Raw genomic sequence first — 16,895 nt, 5'->3', positions numbered from 1 at the left:
CTGACTGCTTCACCTGCTGCCACCCCTCCAGCCAGTCATGAGCTTCCTCCGGCGATTCGAAGAACAAAGTCTTTCCCTCTGCCACCACTCTCAGTCTGGCCGGAAATAGCATAGAGTAGGAAAGTTTGCGGGCCCTCAGGCTCTTTTTGACTTCCAGGAAGCTCCGCCGCCGCGCCGACACCGCCGCCGTGTAGTCCGGAAAGAAGGATATTTGGGAGTTCTGGATACGCAAGGGTGGGGCCACGCGGGCCGTCTGCAAAATGGCATCGCGATCGCGGAAATTAAAAATGCGAGCCAGGACCGGCCGGGGGGGGAGCCCCGACCCTCGGCCTCCCCCCGGGCACCCTGTGCGCCCGCTCCACTGAGAAGAAGGCAGAGAGCCCCCTGGGCTGCAGTTCAGTTTTTATAAGGTTCTCCACATAGAGGTCCATGGCTGGGCTCCCCTCACTCTCTGGAATGCCCGTGATGCGGACATTGTTGCGGCGGGAGCGTCCCTCCTGATCCTCAAGCCTCTCGACCATGCGTTTATTCTCGGCCTCCAGTCGCGACACCTTCTGAAGCAGCGTGCCAGTGTCTCTCTGCAGAGTGGTAGTCACCTGCTCAACCTCTGTGACTCTGGCGGACATTTTTTGGAAATCCGCCCGGAGGAGCGTCACGTCCGTGGAGATCGACCCCACCGTCGCTTGTACAGTGGTCAGGGCGGCCATGATGTCCTCCAGCGTTACTTTCGGTGGGCCGGCCGGGTCAGAGGTCGCGCCCGCGCGCTTGTCGTGATCCGTCGGCGGGGGTGAGCCTTTAGTGAACGCATATTTGTCCAGTTTCCCTTGGTGATGCGCCCTACTCCCCTTACCGCTCATGGTGAGGCCGGGGACCAAACTCCGTGACGGGCCGTCGTCCCCACGACTCCAGGTGGGGGGGATAGAGAACCAGAAGCTGCTTTACTCCACACTGGATCCAGAGCAGTATTGCCACCCCTCAGGTATCTCCAGGGGGGGGCAGGGCGATCGACGGAAGGCGCCCCAGCGAGCCAACGCCAGCGCGCCAAGGCCGTCGCAGTCTCAGCTGCCCAGGGGCCGCACCCCTCCTCTCCCCCTGCCCCCGGTCACTGCTTCTGCTGTTCTGCGCCGCTGGTAGCACCTTTAGGCCGCCCCCGCACCTCCAGCATCGCCGACGGTGCTGATCCGGGGATGTTGTCCCGCAGGGGAAGCTCCGGTGGCGCCAAGCCGCCACTGCCCCGCAACGCCACCCCGCTCCTCACTCAACGATGCCCCGGATGTACCAGGGGTCTGCGTGGCCAGTGGGCATCCTCCAGGGCAGTCAGGCTCCAGGCTGCTGTTCCGTGCCGTCCGCTACACTGTCCGGTCAATTGCGAGGCAGAGGTGGGGGGCCGCCACTCAGCGACCCCGGGGCTCGCGCACTGCACCTGGGCACGTTGCCGCACTCGAGGTCCCGGCCTCCGCCGAAGGTACAGGCCCAGTTGCGCAACACGGCCGCGGCAGGTCTCCCGGGCGCGGAGAGACTCCCGGGTGACACAGATGGACGCCGCTTCGTTGCAGCGCTGCAGGCGTAGGCTGGGAACTCGCCACAGGACACGGATCAATGTGCGGATGGCGGGGAGGACGGTCTCACCCCCGGAGCTCCTTCAGGCTGCGGCCATCTCGCTCGGCAGCTAGCCACGCCCCCCTGTTTTTTTTAAAAAAGCCCTCACTCACCAACCTGGTTGGTGACATGCTTCATCATTGGGCCCCACCACGAGTGGCCGAATGCCACCCTAGTGTGCTGCAACCCCAGTTTACTGCGGAGCTGGTAAAAAAAGGTTTTGTGAAGAGTGAATAAGTGAAATTTAAAAATGTCCGAATTGTGTCAAAAAAATATATGTCGGGGTCCGGTTCCATGAGGATGTGCATAGGTCCATAACGGGTGCCTGGCGCAGAAGGCGGTGTTTGTTAAATCAATGAGGACATTGTTCCCTGTTGGCGGTGAAACAAAAATGCCGATCACCTGCTCAACATAGGTAGAGATAGAGGGAAGAGTGTAAAAAGAGGGGGGGAGGAGAGGGGGGTAGAGGGGGGATGAAAAGAGGCAGAGAGGAGTTTCCCCAGTCTCAAGGATCCAATCCTGAAGGGGAGGACTCTATGTAGCCTCTCGTAAGCCCTCACACACCCCGAGGGATGTCTTGCTTCATCATTGGGCTTGTTGTTGCTCCTCGTCGGGCCGGCGCTGCAATGCCCGACGGTCCCCCGAAGGGTCTCTCTATCGGAGATCTTTTAAAGAGAACAGCCGTCAGGTGAATGCGGGTATGTGGGCAAAAAAGCAGTGAGGTGGATCCGAGAGGTAAGTGGTTGCGTGCGTGCAAGGTGTGTGGAATAAAAAGGCCAGGGGTGTCCAAAAAAGTGAATTTTAATATTATGGAGCCTCTGGCAAACTAAAAAGACCAGAAGGTCACGGGGTCACTTAATCAGCGCAAGGTGCTAGTGTGACTTTAATAAAAGGTCGACATGTTTCACGCCTAGAATGCCCGGACGGGTCAGTGGCGTTTCATCAGGACCGAGGAGGAGTGAAAGGTAGTGCACGGTGAAGACGGGAGTGCCAGAGATTTAGAAGGGTAACTCACGTCTTAGAAAAAGGTTAAAAGAGGTACGGGGCTGCGGGGTACAGTGACCTGGTCAGCAAGGACAAGAAGAACGTACCAAACTAGTGTAACCTGTAGGGGAAATAAACGGGAGGGGAGAAGAGGGAAGGGTAGGGATGGGGAAGAGGGGGGGTAAAGGAAGGAGGGAGGGGTGACAAACACACATGAATGGTTTAGACAGAACTGGTACATATAATCAGTCACAGTTTTCACGAGAGAGCACAGCAAGGACCTGTCTGTGACCCCGAGTACCATTCGCATAGTGATAGTGCGGTCACCCCGGTGACCATGTCAACAAGAACGTACATAAGTGACGTGTCAGGCGTTCAGCATCAGTGTCAGGCACACTCAGCTAATTCAATGGTAGAGTATCTCCCATGGGTTGAGGAGCGGTGCAAGGCGGGGACCAACAGTAATAGAGAGAATTTCTGTATAAATCTCAACATAATTGCTGAAGTCGAAGGGAACATAAGTGAGGGTGGCAGTAGTGGCGCCAGAATATGCGGCACATTTGTTCGTGGACAGAGCCCAGGCACTGATAATCTATATGCAGCGGGCAAAAAACATACAAACACACCACATAGCCAGGTAACGGACCCACTAGACTCATGGGGGATGGGTCGTCACAGAACCTGACAGCTCAGACAGCGAGCGAGCACTCTGTTTAAGTATCACTTGAAAAATATAAAATGTATATGCCAAGAAACATGAAGATATACAAACACATAAAACTGGTATAACGAAGAGCAAGGTGCCCCCATCCTTACCCTCGTATTTCTGAACGGGGCTGCATAGGATCCGCCGAGGCTGCCAGCGCCCTATTTGCTGAAGGGACCAAACAGAGCGTGAATAGGTTAAGGGAGGGGACCCTGCGTGAGGGTGGGCTGCGCATACATGATAGTCCCTAACGGATCCTGCCTGCGAGTACTTACGGTTGCGTCGGGGGCCGGCTCAGTCAGCACCTACCCTCTGCCAGCGGCTGCCTGGAGATAGTGTCGGTTGCCAGCAGGTATCAATTTAAGGCGTCGGAAAAGGGGAGTGAACCACTTCCTGTTCGAGGGCCGGGGGCTGTGCGCGTGCCGTGTCTTGCGCATGCGTGGGCGAGTGTGTCCTGGGGTGTGCGCATGCGTAGAGTGAAAAAGTGGGAGCAAGCGGAGTGCGCATGCGATATTGATTCCACATAGTGCCCTGCTCGTGGGTGGTTTGCACATGTGTGATTCTAAAGGGCTCGTGAGCCCCAGAGGTGCCCCGGATGGGGCCATAGCTGAATAGGGTGGCATGTACAGATAACCCGGACAGGATGTGTCCTGCAACAAAAAATGAGGGAACCACGGGCTCCTTCTCCTGGAAAGCTCCTTGATAGAGAGCCAGAGGGATCATAAAGGTACACAGGTGTAGGGAAAAGTGTCCATCCGGCCACAAGGATTTATCCATGCTTAGTTACAGTTCTCCCCTATGTTTCCCATCGCTCGCTCAGGTGTATAGAGGTGTGTCCACCGGAGCGAGAGTGTGTGTAAGTTGTAAATTACAGTTCTACCCAGGGTATCTCGTCATTGAGTCCCTGCGTGTTGGTACGGAGACGGAACACCCAACGTTGTTCCTGGCGTAATAAGGCTTGAGCATTCCAGAAGGGTCTGGACTCTAATATGGTCCATGTAAGTTGTTCGCTGGTATGCCCATGGTCAAGGAAGTGGTTGGTGAGTTTCGTGGCTGTCCGTCCTCGACGGATGGTACTCTTGTGTTCGCTGATGCGGACTTTAATGGGACGTGAGGTCATGCCGACATACCTTAAGCCACATGGGCATGTAATGAGGTAGACGGAGTTCTTGGTGTTGCAGTTTGAGAGTCCTCGTTGTTCCCATGTAAAGTTCTCCAGAGTGAGTTGCTTACTGTGCGTGGTCGTAGAACAGGCGTGGCAGTTCCCACATGGATAGTGGCCTGACACAGGGGTCAAGTTCCACAGTGTGCTGTTGGGTTGATCCTGTCTACGTTGTAGTGGTCGTGTGTTGACCAGTCTGTCACGTAGGTTAGCTGTTCTTTTAAATGCGAAACGTGGTAATTCTAGGTCCAGTGTGTCGGTGTTCAAAATCTTCCAGTTCCGTTTTATGATTTGTTTGATTTTGTTGGACTGGGGTGTAAAAGTGGTCACGCATGTGATGGACTCACTGGGTGTCTTGGTTCTGGTTTCCAACAGTGTGTCCCTGTGGTTATTTCGGGCTCTTTTTCTTGCATGTCTGACTACCCTCTTGGGGTAGTGTCTGTCCAGGAGGTTTGCCTCAAGGTGGTTAGCTTCGTTCTCATAATCCTGACCGGTTGAGCAATTCCGTCGTATGCGCAGGAATTGTCCGTACGGGAGGTTCTCCCGGAGGGCTTTGGGGTGGTGACTGTTAAAATCAAGGAGACTATTACAGTCCGTCGGTTTTTTGTGTAATGTGGTCCTCAGGGTGCCGTCCTCGAGGATGATCAAGAGGTCCAGAAAGGGGATAGAGGTGTCACTCATAGTCCCCGTGAATCGAAGGTGTGGGTTCAGTCCATTAACCCATTCCAGGAAGGTCTCGCAGGATGTTCTGGTACCCTTCCAGAAGATCAAAATGTCATCTATGTACCGCTTCCATGTGATGATGTTGTGCTTGTATGGGTTTGTGTCTGGAAAGATGTGGCTATTCTCGAACGAGGCCATGTACAACCCCGCCAGACTCGGCGCGAAGGTACTACCCATGCTGGTACCTTGTACCTGATGGAAGATTGAGGTTTTGTACATAAAGAAATTCTCTTTCAGGGCTAGTGTGATTAGATCCATGATGAAGGCCACTGGTGTATTGGTAAGAGGTTCCATCCTCTGGAGTAGGTCGTTGGCAACCTCAATGGTGGCGTCTTGAGGGATGTTGGTATACAACGCCTCTACGTCCATGGTGAGGAGGAGGTCAATAGATTCCATATTTTCTTGGTTGATTTTTTCTATGAGATTGAGAACGTCTCGTGTGTCCTTGAGGTACGCGGTGGTGTTCTGCACCAGAGGACGAAGAAAATAATCGCTGAATTGGCTCAGTGGTTCCAGGAGGGAGTTGATGCCCGAAACAATGGGTCTACCTGGAGGTGGGGTGACCCCCTTGTGTATTTTGGGGAGGATGTAAAAGTATGGTGTTCTGGGGTCATCGTTGATCAAAAATGCCGCTTCCTGGGGGGAGATCCACCCCTCCGTGCTAGCCTCGTTGACCAATATCTTGATTTTTTTAGACAGATCTTCTGTGGGGTCTTTGTTCAGTCTGCGATAGTATTTGGTGTTCCTGAGTTGTTTCTCACATTCAGCTTCGTAGTCAGTGATGTCCAAGAGGACAGTTGCACCCCCTTTGTCTGCCGGCTTTATGATGATCGTCTCATCTCTTCTGAGTGACTCCAAAGCCTGGCGATTCTTGCTAGGGAGGTTGTTATACGTAGGCCCTTTGATAAGTTGAGTTGTCTCTTTCAGTACGGCCTTCTCAAAGGTAAGGACCTCTGGTGGTACCATGGAGGAGGTAGGTGTAAACTTAGATGGGGGTCTAAGACCGGTGTCATCTCTGTCCTGAGGTGGTTTACCCAAAAAGAATGCCTGCATGCAATCGAATTTTTCTGAATAATTGGTGTAGTTCCTGGTTCATCCTGAAGTCGTCTTCCTTTGGGGTAGGAACGAAACCGAGGCCCAATTCGAGAGTCGAGGTTTCCTCTGCATTCAGCAGTCTCTTGGAAAGGTTGACAATCAAGGTCTTTGATTTGTCATGCTCCTGGTTTGTCGCTGGGGTTGCTGGTGTTGTGGTTGTCCGGCGTCTTGCCATTGGACCTGCTTCTGACCTCTTCTTCTCCCTCTGCCTCGCCCCCTGCCTCTGTACTGAAAAGGAGGAGGTGGGTTCGGGAAGAATGGTTGGGGGTAGCCAGGCTGTGCATAGCCTGGTTGTGGTCCGTTGAAGGCAGGATACCACATTGGGCCTTGGGGCGGGTAGGGGGGATGATGGAAGCCATACGGGTTGGGTGGCACATGTTGGGGCGGTGGGAGAAGTCCCTGTTGTTTCATGGCTCTTCCCCAGCTTCTATCGCTTGAGTTACTGTAGGACGACTGTCCCGAGTGGTTAGATGAAGTCGAGCCATGTACGTTCTTGTTGACATGGTCACCGGGGTGACCGCACTATCACTATGCGAATGGTACTCGGGGTCACAGACAGGTCCTTGCTGTGCTCTCTCGTGAAAACTGTGACTGATTATATGTACCAGTTCTGTCTAAACCATTCATGTGTGTTTGTCACCCCTCCCTCCTTCCTTTACCCCCCCTCTTCCCCATCCCTACCCTTCCCTCTTCTCCCCTCCCGTTTATTTCCCCTACAGGTTACACCAGTTTGGTACGTTCTTCTTGTCCTTGCTGACCAGGTCACTGTACCCCGCAGCCCCGTACCTCTTTTAACCTTTTTCTAAGACGTGAGTTACCCTTCTAAATCTCTGGCACTCCCGTCTTCACCGTGCACTACCTTTCACTCCTCCTCGGTCCTGATGAAACGCCACTGACCCGTCCGGGCATTCTAGGCGTGAAACATGTCGACCTTTTATTAAAGTCACACTAGCACCTTGCGCTGATTAAGTGACCCCGTGACCTTCTGGTCTTTTTAGTTTGCCAGAGGCTCCATAATATTAAAATTCACTTTTTTGGACACCCCTAGGCCTTTTTATTCCACACACCTTGCACGCACGCAACCACTTACCTCTCGGATCCACCTCACTGCTTTTTTGCCCACATACCCGCATTCACCTGACGGCTGTTCTCTTTAAAAGATCTCCGATAGAGAGACCCTTCGGGGGACCGTCGGGCATTGCAGCGCCGGCCCGACGAGGAGCAACAACAAGCCCAATGATGAAGCAAGACATCCCTCGGGGTGTGTGAGGGCTTACGAGAGGCTACATAGAGTCCTCCCCTTCAGGATTGGATCCTTGAGACTGGGGAAATTCCTCTCTGCCTCTTTTCATCCCCCCTCTACCCCCCTCTCCTCCCCCCCTCTTTTTACACTCTTCCCTCTATCTCTACCTATGTTGAGCAGGTGATCGGCATTTTTGTTTCACCGCCAACAGGGAACAATGTCCTCATTGATTTAACTGTCATGAGTGGAGCACGGACATTGGACCATAACCAGCTCCTGGTCCCCCTCTCCTTTTTTTGACTGAGCAGAAGGCGGTGTGCCATTTCGTCACCACCCTCCTCCCGTGACCCATGGTGCATTGAACCTTTGCACCTAATAATAAACTTGGTTCCTCTCTACTCATGACGGAATCTACTCTGAGTGTTTTCTTATATTTTTAACTCTTGTAAACCCCTGGTTAGGGTGGGCTTTAGCGCGCCCATACCCCCGGGTCTTCACTATCACTCTCCTGGTCCTGATGAAAGCCTGACTAACACTCATTATGGCAGAAACATGTTGACCGCACCCTTAGGGATAAAAATGAACTTTTAATTCTAGTTCTTTATCCCACACAAATATTTTTTAACCATGTCTGATTGGTAAAACTAATAAAGTATATTTTTTGACAATTTACAATTTACATACATACACACTCAATGTCTTTAAGCAAAAACAATAATAACATCATTGAAATTCAAATTTAAAATGTATTCCAATTTGTTAAAACAGTTTTTTTCCTTTTAAAAACTGAACATCAGTACAATATACAAAGATAAACACAGTACATAAAATACAGCAACTAGTGTTGAAGGATCAAAATCATGAAGAAAACTACACTTAAAAAGTTGACGCAGCGTTTCGGTGTAACTTGATTAAAACACCTTCCTCAGGACAGAGTTTTCTGAAACGATTTTAACAATATGTTAGCTCTTAGCATGTATCTATATACATACAGTTGTATCAAGTTGTATCAAATTTTAAGAAAGTGTGTATCCAGTTTTATTACATTTTTTTAAAAAGTGTACTATTAGACATAATCAATCAAAGAGAAATGTACACTGTTTGTCACAAACCTGAGAATCTACAAAGTACATACGTTATCTCAACATTGATTTTGCTACATTTAACCTAAATTCACAACATAATGTCCTAAGTATTTTGGAGCAACACATAATCCGAATAGAAGTTTTAAGACATACCTAACAAGCTGTTAGGTGATTCCTTGACATATAACTAGGCATGGAACCTTCTTCCAAATATGGATAAAAACATATTTGTAGGTAAGGCAAATTGTCATAAGGGATGGTATTTATACTTACAAGGGCAGACTTGGCTCAGTTTCTCTAAAAGTTTATAACGTCTGCGTAAGTTTATATGTGGTACTCATTTCATCATCAATGCGTTGTGTGGAGCCACCAATGAAGACAAGAAACTATGTTTTCTTACACCTTTAGTTCAAAAGTGAAAAGCATAAATCACATCCCATTCTTGTAAAGGTATTCGATTTTATCTTTGGGGGTGCTGCAAAGTTAGTCTATGCTTATCATTAAAAGTAACTCGCTTAGCAGTGTCTGAAGATAGATTTACCGTGATTGTGCCGCTATATGTGTATCTCACGGCTCTCTCTTTTTTATTAAAATTAGACAGAGGTAAAACTAAAAGAAAAATTTATTTTAAAGGATTTTTAGTAATAACATACAAAAACTATGATATCTCAGTAGGTCAAAGGCCTCTGAAAAGGCCAAATTGTACCTGGTGTTGTTGCGCTTGTAATTTTGCAACTTGGAGAATAAAATCTGTGAATGACAACAAACAATGATTATATTTTGTATTTAGTTTGCTGAATTTCAAGCATTTATATATCACAATGCCTCAATTTCATGATTTTTTAATTCTTTAATCTTATTCTTATGAGTTCCGCATGATGTGCAGAAGTAAGTGGACAGTAACTTTGCCACCATAGTCACGTGTACTCTTATTATGTGATACTACACAGACATCGGGGCATGGGGTCAGTAATCCTCATTTCTACATGCCAAACGCACACTCATTGTGTGATATTAGGCATTTTGTACTTCAGCACAAAGCGAGAGTGCAGGAAGCACTCTTTTCATTTCTATGTGTGTGTCGGCAGGTAATACTTTTCAGGTATGAATACTCATTATTGCTATCTATAGCGAAAATTGGACCTACTTTCACTCGCCTCTAAGGATGCGGAATAGAGAAAGTTGCCAAAGAATTAAGCGTGTGTTCTATACTTCAAACAATAAACAAATATCACCTCGACCCGAAGTGCTCAGCTTTGAGGACTAAACGTTGGATTAAGCGCTAAGCACATGTTCTCTACTTCAAACAAAAAACAATTTAAACTCAACCCAAACGCTAAGCTTTGCGGACTAAAGTTGGTATTACTCCGCTTAACTGATTCAGTTTCTGCGGCCTCCCTGCTCCGACACGAACGACTTCCGGGTTAGACTACACAGGGACGCGCCACTGTGCATGCTTTAAGTATTTTGAATTCTGGTCACGTGAAATATCAAGTGGGGTAGAAACAAAGCTATTATTCCGGTCACTTGATATATCAAGTGCGGTATAAACTAAGCTGTATGCTGATATATTGTTAAAGAAAAGTTTATTTATGAAAACACATTATATAGTGAAGCCGTGAAAAATATAGGGGCTTTCATATAATAATGGTAAGCTACTCATTATTTAATTATCGCGATGACATGTTTGCACGAACGCGGCAGCCATCTTTAAAGAGTATACACTATAACAAATAAAATTGGTGGGGAGGGCATGACGCAAATTCACCATGTCAAATGAATGTATAAGTAAAGGAAGCATGCTACATGTTAGAAAAGATACCCTGTTGCGATTAAAGTTGGTGGGGGAAAAATGATGAATATTTAGACTGCATGATGTATATTTAGGCTGCAGGGAAGATATCTTAAATGACTTTCTCCCAATTCTCTTAACTATTGAGGCCCTGTCTAAAACTCTTAAATTTTGACATGGAAAATTGTTCACGTCTTTTGCATTTTATATCCATGTCTCCTCCTCTTATATTTTTCTGAATCACCTCCATGACACACCAACATAGGTGTGGCCTTTCTCATTCCAGTGATCAACTAGTGGGGCATTTTTATTGTTGGTTCGTATTGCCGATTTATGTTCATTCAATCTGATTCTGGTCTCCCTGGAAGTCTCTCCTATGTAGCCCAAGTCACACGGGCATAGAATTAAGTAGATCAGGTTTTTAGTGCGACAGTTTACCATAGCTCTACAAGTATGGGTTATCTTATTGTGAGTGATCTGCTGTCCTTTCTTTAGGGGAGAGCCAATACCGAGACTCGAACCCGGTTCCCCAGTGATAAAGTCGGCAACTCTGTATATTATGACACATTAATGCAGTCTGTGAATTCTGCTCCCTCTGTGTCCCAAAATACTGGACTTAATCGTCATCCTAATAAAAATAAATAAACGTAACCAATTCTAATGTAGACAGAAGAAATAAAGACGTATGTCAACATTGCCTTTAGAATCATAATTTCGTTGTTTTGGGGATAGGCTTGTTCAGGGTTAAAAAGCTCATTCTGTGGTTCATAGTCAATGGCTCACATTACTGCTGAGTCATCTCCTGGAATTAATGACTCGCATATCCTGGGCACATGAAGGCCAATCAGTTTAGAACACATGATATTGTGTGTGTGCCAAAGCAGCTTCCGACCTAGTGGAGAGGAGTTGGCCTAACAGCTAGGGCGGTCGACCTCGAATTTGGGGAACTGTGTTTGAGTCTCGGCAACGACGCTGAACATCCTGTGATTCTGGGCAAATCCCTTACTCTACCCGTGCCTCACAAAAATGAATGTATCCTCATGTAATGCAACTGGTGCTATGTCAAGCGCTCTGATACCCGATTCGGGTTAAGTTCGTGCTATAAAAAACTCCATTGAAAAAAGAAAAACCTGTAAATTAGTGCAGAGGCCACACAATTAATTCTGAAACATTTAGCGGATTATAAAGCCCGGAAAATATGTTTGGCTTACGGATTTCTTTCCTTCTCAAATGACAACAGTGCTCTAACGAAGGTGTCCAGGTGTCTTTTCGTCTATATTCCAACTGTTGCCCAGTTTTAGTCACTCCTTTCATATACACACTATTAGGACTTGATGGAATGGCACAGTGATTTGACTTCACCTACAAAGGTCTCTAAATGTGCTTATCTTCCTGAAATAAAAAACAAGTTATTTTTTTAAACAGGTGAGAAAATAACAGTCTGATTGTTTCAAAATGTGGGATAGTTTGGATCACTTGGTCCAGAGTGGTAGAACCTATCACAGAAATGCAGAGTTTGGCGCGCAGTATTAAGAAACCCCCCAGGTCTGTAGAAGTCAAGATTGCACCTTACTGGGATAGGGCCCAGAGCAGCGCCCGCTCCCTTACATTTCGCATGGAAATACCCTTTCCCACTTACAGAAACTGCTGCTTGAAATGTCTCCTGCATGGTTTCACTCGCAACCATGAACAAATATCATTCCTAAAACTTGCAGAGGATTGATAATGCTCTATGGATAGGAGGTCACGAGCCTCGCTCGGTTGTGTCGAGGCCGTCGGCTCCTGCAGCTAAAACTGCAGACTAGGACATGCCCAGCAGAGTGCTTTATGCACTGGTACGAAAAATCGATTTCCACTTTTGAAGTGTTGCGAAATAACAGGTTTATCATGGCCTTCCAAGTCCTTCTTGGAAATACGTTATATTGGCTTCATTTGTTAGGGTTTCATACAGCAAAGGGAACATTATACCAGTTAAGAACACCAACAGATCTGAGTGGTAAAGACAGATTTTGTTTAGAGCTGGTGCTCACCACATCCAAAACTGCAAAATAAGGTGGTAAATTAACTCAGTGGGCCGAGTTCTTGCTGTAGGATCAGGGTACCTTTGACTTTGAAAAGCAATGTATTCACCAATAAAGCACCGAGAGGCAGTTTGGTTTATGTTGGCATGCTAATATTAAATCTTATCTATAATCCAAAAAGTGTGTCTTCATTACCACTGACCCTATCTTCCTCGTTGGTATCTCTTTCTACATTTCACCATTGTTGATTAGGAGTCTCTGAGCAACCTCCAGTGAATGAACTCTGTCTGAGGATGTGGCGCTTTGTAGCTTGACTGGTTGGACCGATCTCTGTTCATTTGGTTTTCCAATTGAAGCAGGTGAACAAAACAAAGGGGATGGTCTTGCTGATCTGCAAAAATGTATGTGTCTCTCCTTTGTCAACCTCCAGCTCGGTCACGGATAACTTTACAGTCTCGGTGGGTTAGTGCTTTCGCATCCCACCCTTAGTTTTGAGCAATGTGCATTCGGTGCACAATATGCTCTTGTATACATTTTGCAGTGATTTTTCTGCCATTTCTTTTCCAATTCTGTGTAGCCAGTGTTCTGTAAATTAAAGTTATTCAGCATGTTATGTTCACCGCACACTGAGTATTTTAAAATAACTTCTTGTAGGATGTAATTTAAAGTGTTATGCAGAGTTGGTAATATGGCCGAAAGACAAGTTAAGTGAGAGATGCTCAGCAAGGCCTTTTTTTATAGCCTTGATGCCTTTCATTTTCAGTTCAGGAATTCATATTGCAAAACGGTAATTGACAACAGTGTGGAAGAAATGATAAATTATTATGTTTTGCGTTATCTTGCAAGGTCTTGACTGAAGTCTAATCATGTTTTGACAGTCCACTCTCATCAATTACTTAGAAAATAATCATTCTAAACAATGTGGTGGGGTCATTAAAGACCTGAGCTGGATCAGAGAAACGTTTTGTGCTGTGTTTCTGTTATCACTTTCATTTGTTGCGTGCAGGATTTCCTCTGCTCCCTCTCTCTAATACCATTCCCTCTTTCTCGTCTTTATTTCCTCTTCCCTCTCTCTGTCTTCCTACCAATCTCTCTCCTTTGTCTCCCTTCTTTGTCGTCTTCCTCAGTACCTCTCTCCTTCTTGTTATCTGTTTCTCTCCCTCTTATCCTTTCTCATGCACACTCTTCTTTTTTCTTTTCTCTGTCTTCTTCTTCTGCCCTGTTATTCCTTCATCTCTCTCTCTTTCTGCCTATCTCATTTATTTTCCTCCCTCTCTTTGTTGCCCACAGTCTTTTCTCCTTTTGCTAATATCTGTGTCCCCCCATTAGCGTTCTTCCATCTTTCTTGCCTTGTCTCTCTACTTTTTATTTCTAACATTACCTAACCTTTTAGATCTCAACCATTGTCTTTTTTTCCTATGACAAACATCAGTTCACATTTTGTTTCTCAGTCAGTTTTCTCGTTTTCTCCTTCATTCCTTTGCTTTTTATGCCTGGTTTCCATGTATTTTTGCTATCATTTCCCCATTGCAGTATACTCATTTCTATCCCATTTACATTTCCTCTGTCCGCCTTTCTCTTCTTCCTCTTTCTCTCCTCAGTTTATATCTTTCCACTCTTCCTCTCACACCTTCCCATCTCCTCTTTTTCTTTTGCTATTTGCTGCTCTTTTATTTCTCGCTGTCTCTAGTCTTCTGGTTTCTCTCTTTCTCTCTCTGACCATCACCCAGGCACTCCTCCTCTATTTCTTTTAATTGTATGGTCTCCCTCTCTCAGTTTCACGTATTCTCTCTCTCTCAAGCAAACACACACACACAATTTCTTGCTCTTTCTCTCTCTCTTGTTTCTCATTCTCTGTCATCCTTTGCCATTCCTGCGTGTATCATTCTTTCTGTTCTATTGCTCTCCTCTCCTACTCTTACATCAGTGTTTTATTATGTATCTCTGGCCTCAATGATTCTATATACATTTTATTATACTGATTTCAGATTATTTCCACACAGTTTCTAATGTGCCCCATTGCCACAAGTGCAGTCTGACCTTGGATTCTGGCATCTGTTGATTCTCCCCTTGGTTCCCTCCCATTGTTTAATTTTTAATAGGGTCGTTCAGTTGTACATGATGTCTTCTGTTTTTTTTTTTAAATCTCTGCTTGTTAGGTTTACTTTGGCCAATAACTTTCCAAGAGAGCATTTCAGCAGTCCGCCTCCGCTGCTCCCTCCCTTCTCCCTTGGTAGTTAAAAGACATTGCCATTTACAATGCCAATAGCTCTAACGTAAAAACCTATTGCATTTCCAATGCTTGTTTATGTTGGCTCTGAGCGTTGGAATGTTATTAACAGATGTGGGGCTGCACATTGCAAAGTCAATTGGTAACATGATTTTCAAAAGCAGAACAAGTAAGTTGCAAAAGCATGTGAACTGACACTGAACTCGTCAAAAACACAACTGTCTTAAAAACATGCTGGTGGCCACTACACACCACTGGAGACAGATTTTTTGCTCATGGTACGAAACACAATCTAATTTCGTTTTGTTTGGGTTTCAAAAACACAATAACATTAATTAAAGATAACCCAATAACATTAATTAAAGATAATGAGCAGAAATGTATTTTGTGTATTTAAAAAATAATCTAGTACACAATTTGAGTTGCTCCGGGTCTGAAAATGGCCTTGGGTACAGCTGTTTCATAGTCTAAATCCTGGCAAAAATACTGTGCTTTTTGTGACCAGGCATACTTATACCATCCCACTGCTCCTGAAATATGACTGTATTCCCACTTAGCACTGCTTGTGGTATCTGCTTGTAATGCTGTTCTTCCTTGCTGTTTCTGAGTGTGCACCGCAATTTGCCTTCCCTGCCAAGCAGCAACGGAAAGGAGGAAGTGGGGGAAACGAAAGGCAGCAACAATGGGAAAAGCAGTGATGGGGAGGGGGTGATCTGTGGACGGGGCATGAGGTGCAGCAGCATTTGTGATGAGATAAGAACAAGATTTACAGCCCTGTTTATATAAACGGAGCTTCGGAGCTCAGAGTGAGTTTAAATAACGACTGCTAGTGTAAAGTGCTCCAAATCAAAGGACAAAGTTGTTCCAAAAACATTTGCTAAAATGGGAGCTGGGAATGGATAGTAGTAATTGGTCCATGCTCCCAAGGAGGGCTAAACACAGGAAGAGGCATGACGCATGCATGCCATGGACAAATGGGGAGAAAGAATCAGAGAGCGACGATGGAGCCAGCAAATGGGAAGCTTATGGGCAGGCTGAAGCCCACAAAGTATATACAACATGTCTCTCCAGGACAGCAGATGCGCTGTCTAGAGATAAGACCTAAAAACGACCAACCCATCAGAGATGAAAAACATTAAAAGTTATTTTACATAGTTTAAAAATATTTTTCAATACATTTCTACCTACTGAAGTATAAACCAGACAGTGCTTTTCAATGCAGGAGTTGGACAGGCACAGCTAGACTGGACAATAAAATCAACCCTGGCAAAAATGTTCAGACCAGCCCCTCACTGCAGGGGCCCATGACTGGAATGGAGCTATGGGGCAAGTTTGGGTCACAGCTGCCCACCTGCCACCGAAGTAGCCACCGAGCATGTAGTTCACTGGGAGAATGCCAAACCAAAGCTAGTGGACGGATCTCATTACTCCAAGCAATGTCATAAGCAAACCAAAATGCATTAAATAATAGTTACAATAATTTATTGCACTCCTTTTTCAAATGCATCTGACTTGAGATGCAGTTAATGCAATCCAAAACCCACAAAGCTGTATTAATGACATCATGGGTAGATCTTGTGGATTACTTCCATACATTATCCATTCTCTTCATGTATACATTTCATATTTTCAGCTTTTTCATCCACATTAAACATCCACATTATTTTCAGAGCATATCTGTTGTACATTGCTTACTAATTTTAGGCATTTGATACTGCACGTACCAAGAAGATATACAGAGCTTAAAGTTAGCATTTGTATTCCAGCAGGAGTTTCCTAAACATAAAGCATTCTATATAGAACAGTGTACTGGTGAAAACCAGATTACAGAAAGCAACGTTTGATGTAAGGGGAATGGCTGAATGCAGTTGCACCAGCAATATACAGCTCAACTCTTTTTAGATCATGCAAGCTTAGAATTTCAGGCTTATGAAGTAAAGAGATTTGCCATACATCAAAAAATTAGACATCATATATCAGATGTGGAAGATACACTGCCGAGCTATGGTAACACATTTCGTCCACCTTTTTGATGTTATTTTATCCTTTGGTGTTTCAGTAAACTTTACTCTGTGATTGAGTTTGTCTAGGAACTACCAAACAGACTACTAACTGCTTCTCTGGTATCCTCTCTTTATCCTCCCATCCTGACTGGCTGGCTCACCGACTCGCTATCCTCGTTTATAAATGCTCTTCTAAATGTTTTAACACCATGGGCTTTCATAATATAGATGTAAGTAATATAGTACTTAGGA

Source organism: Triturus cristatus, chromosome 3_1, assembly GCF_964204655.1.
Source record: "Triturus cristatus chromosome 3_1, aTriCri1.1, whole genome shotgun sequence".
NCBI lineage: Eukaryota > Metazoa > Chordata > Amphibia > Caudata > Salamandridae > Triturus > Triturus cristatus.
The sequence above is the reverse complement of the archived record's forward strand: the minus strand, read 5'-3'. Positions refer to the sequence as shown.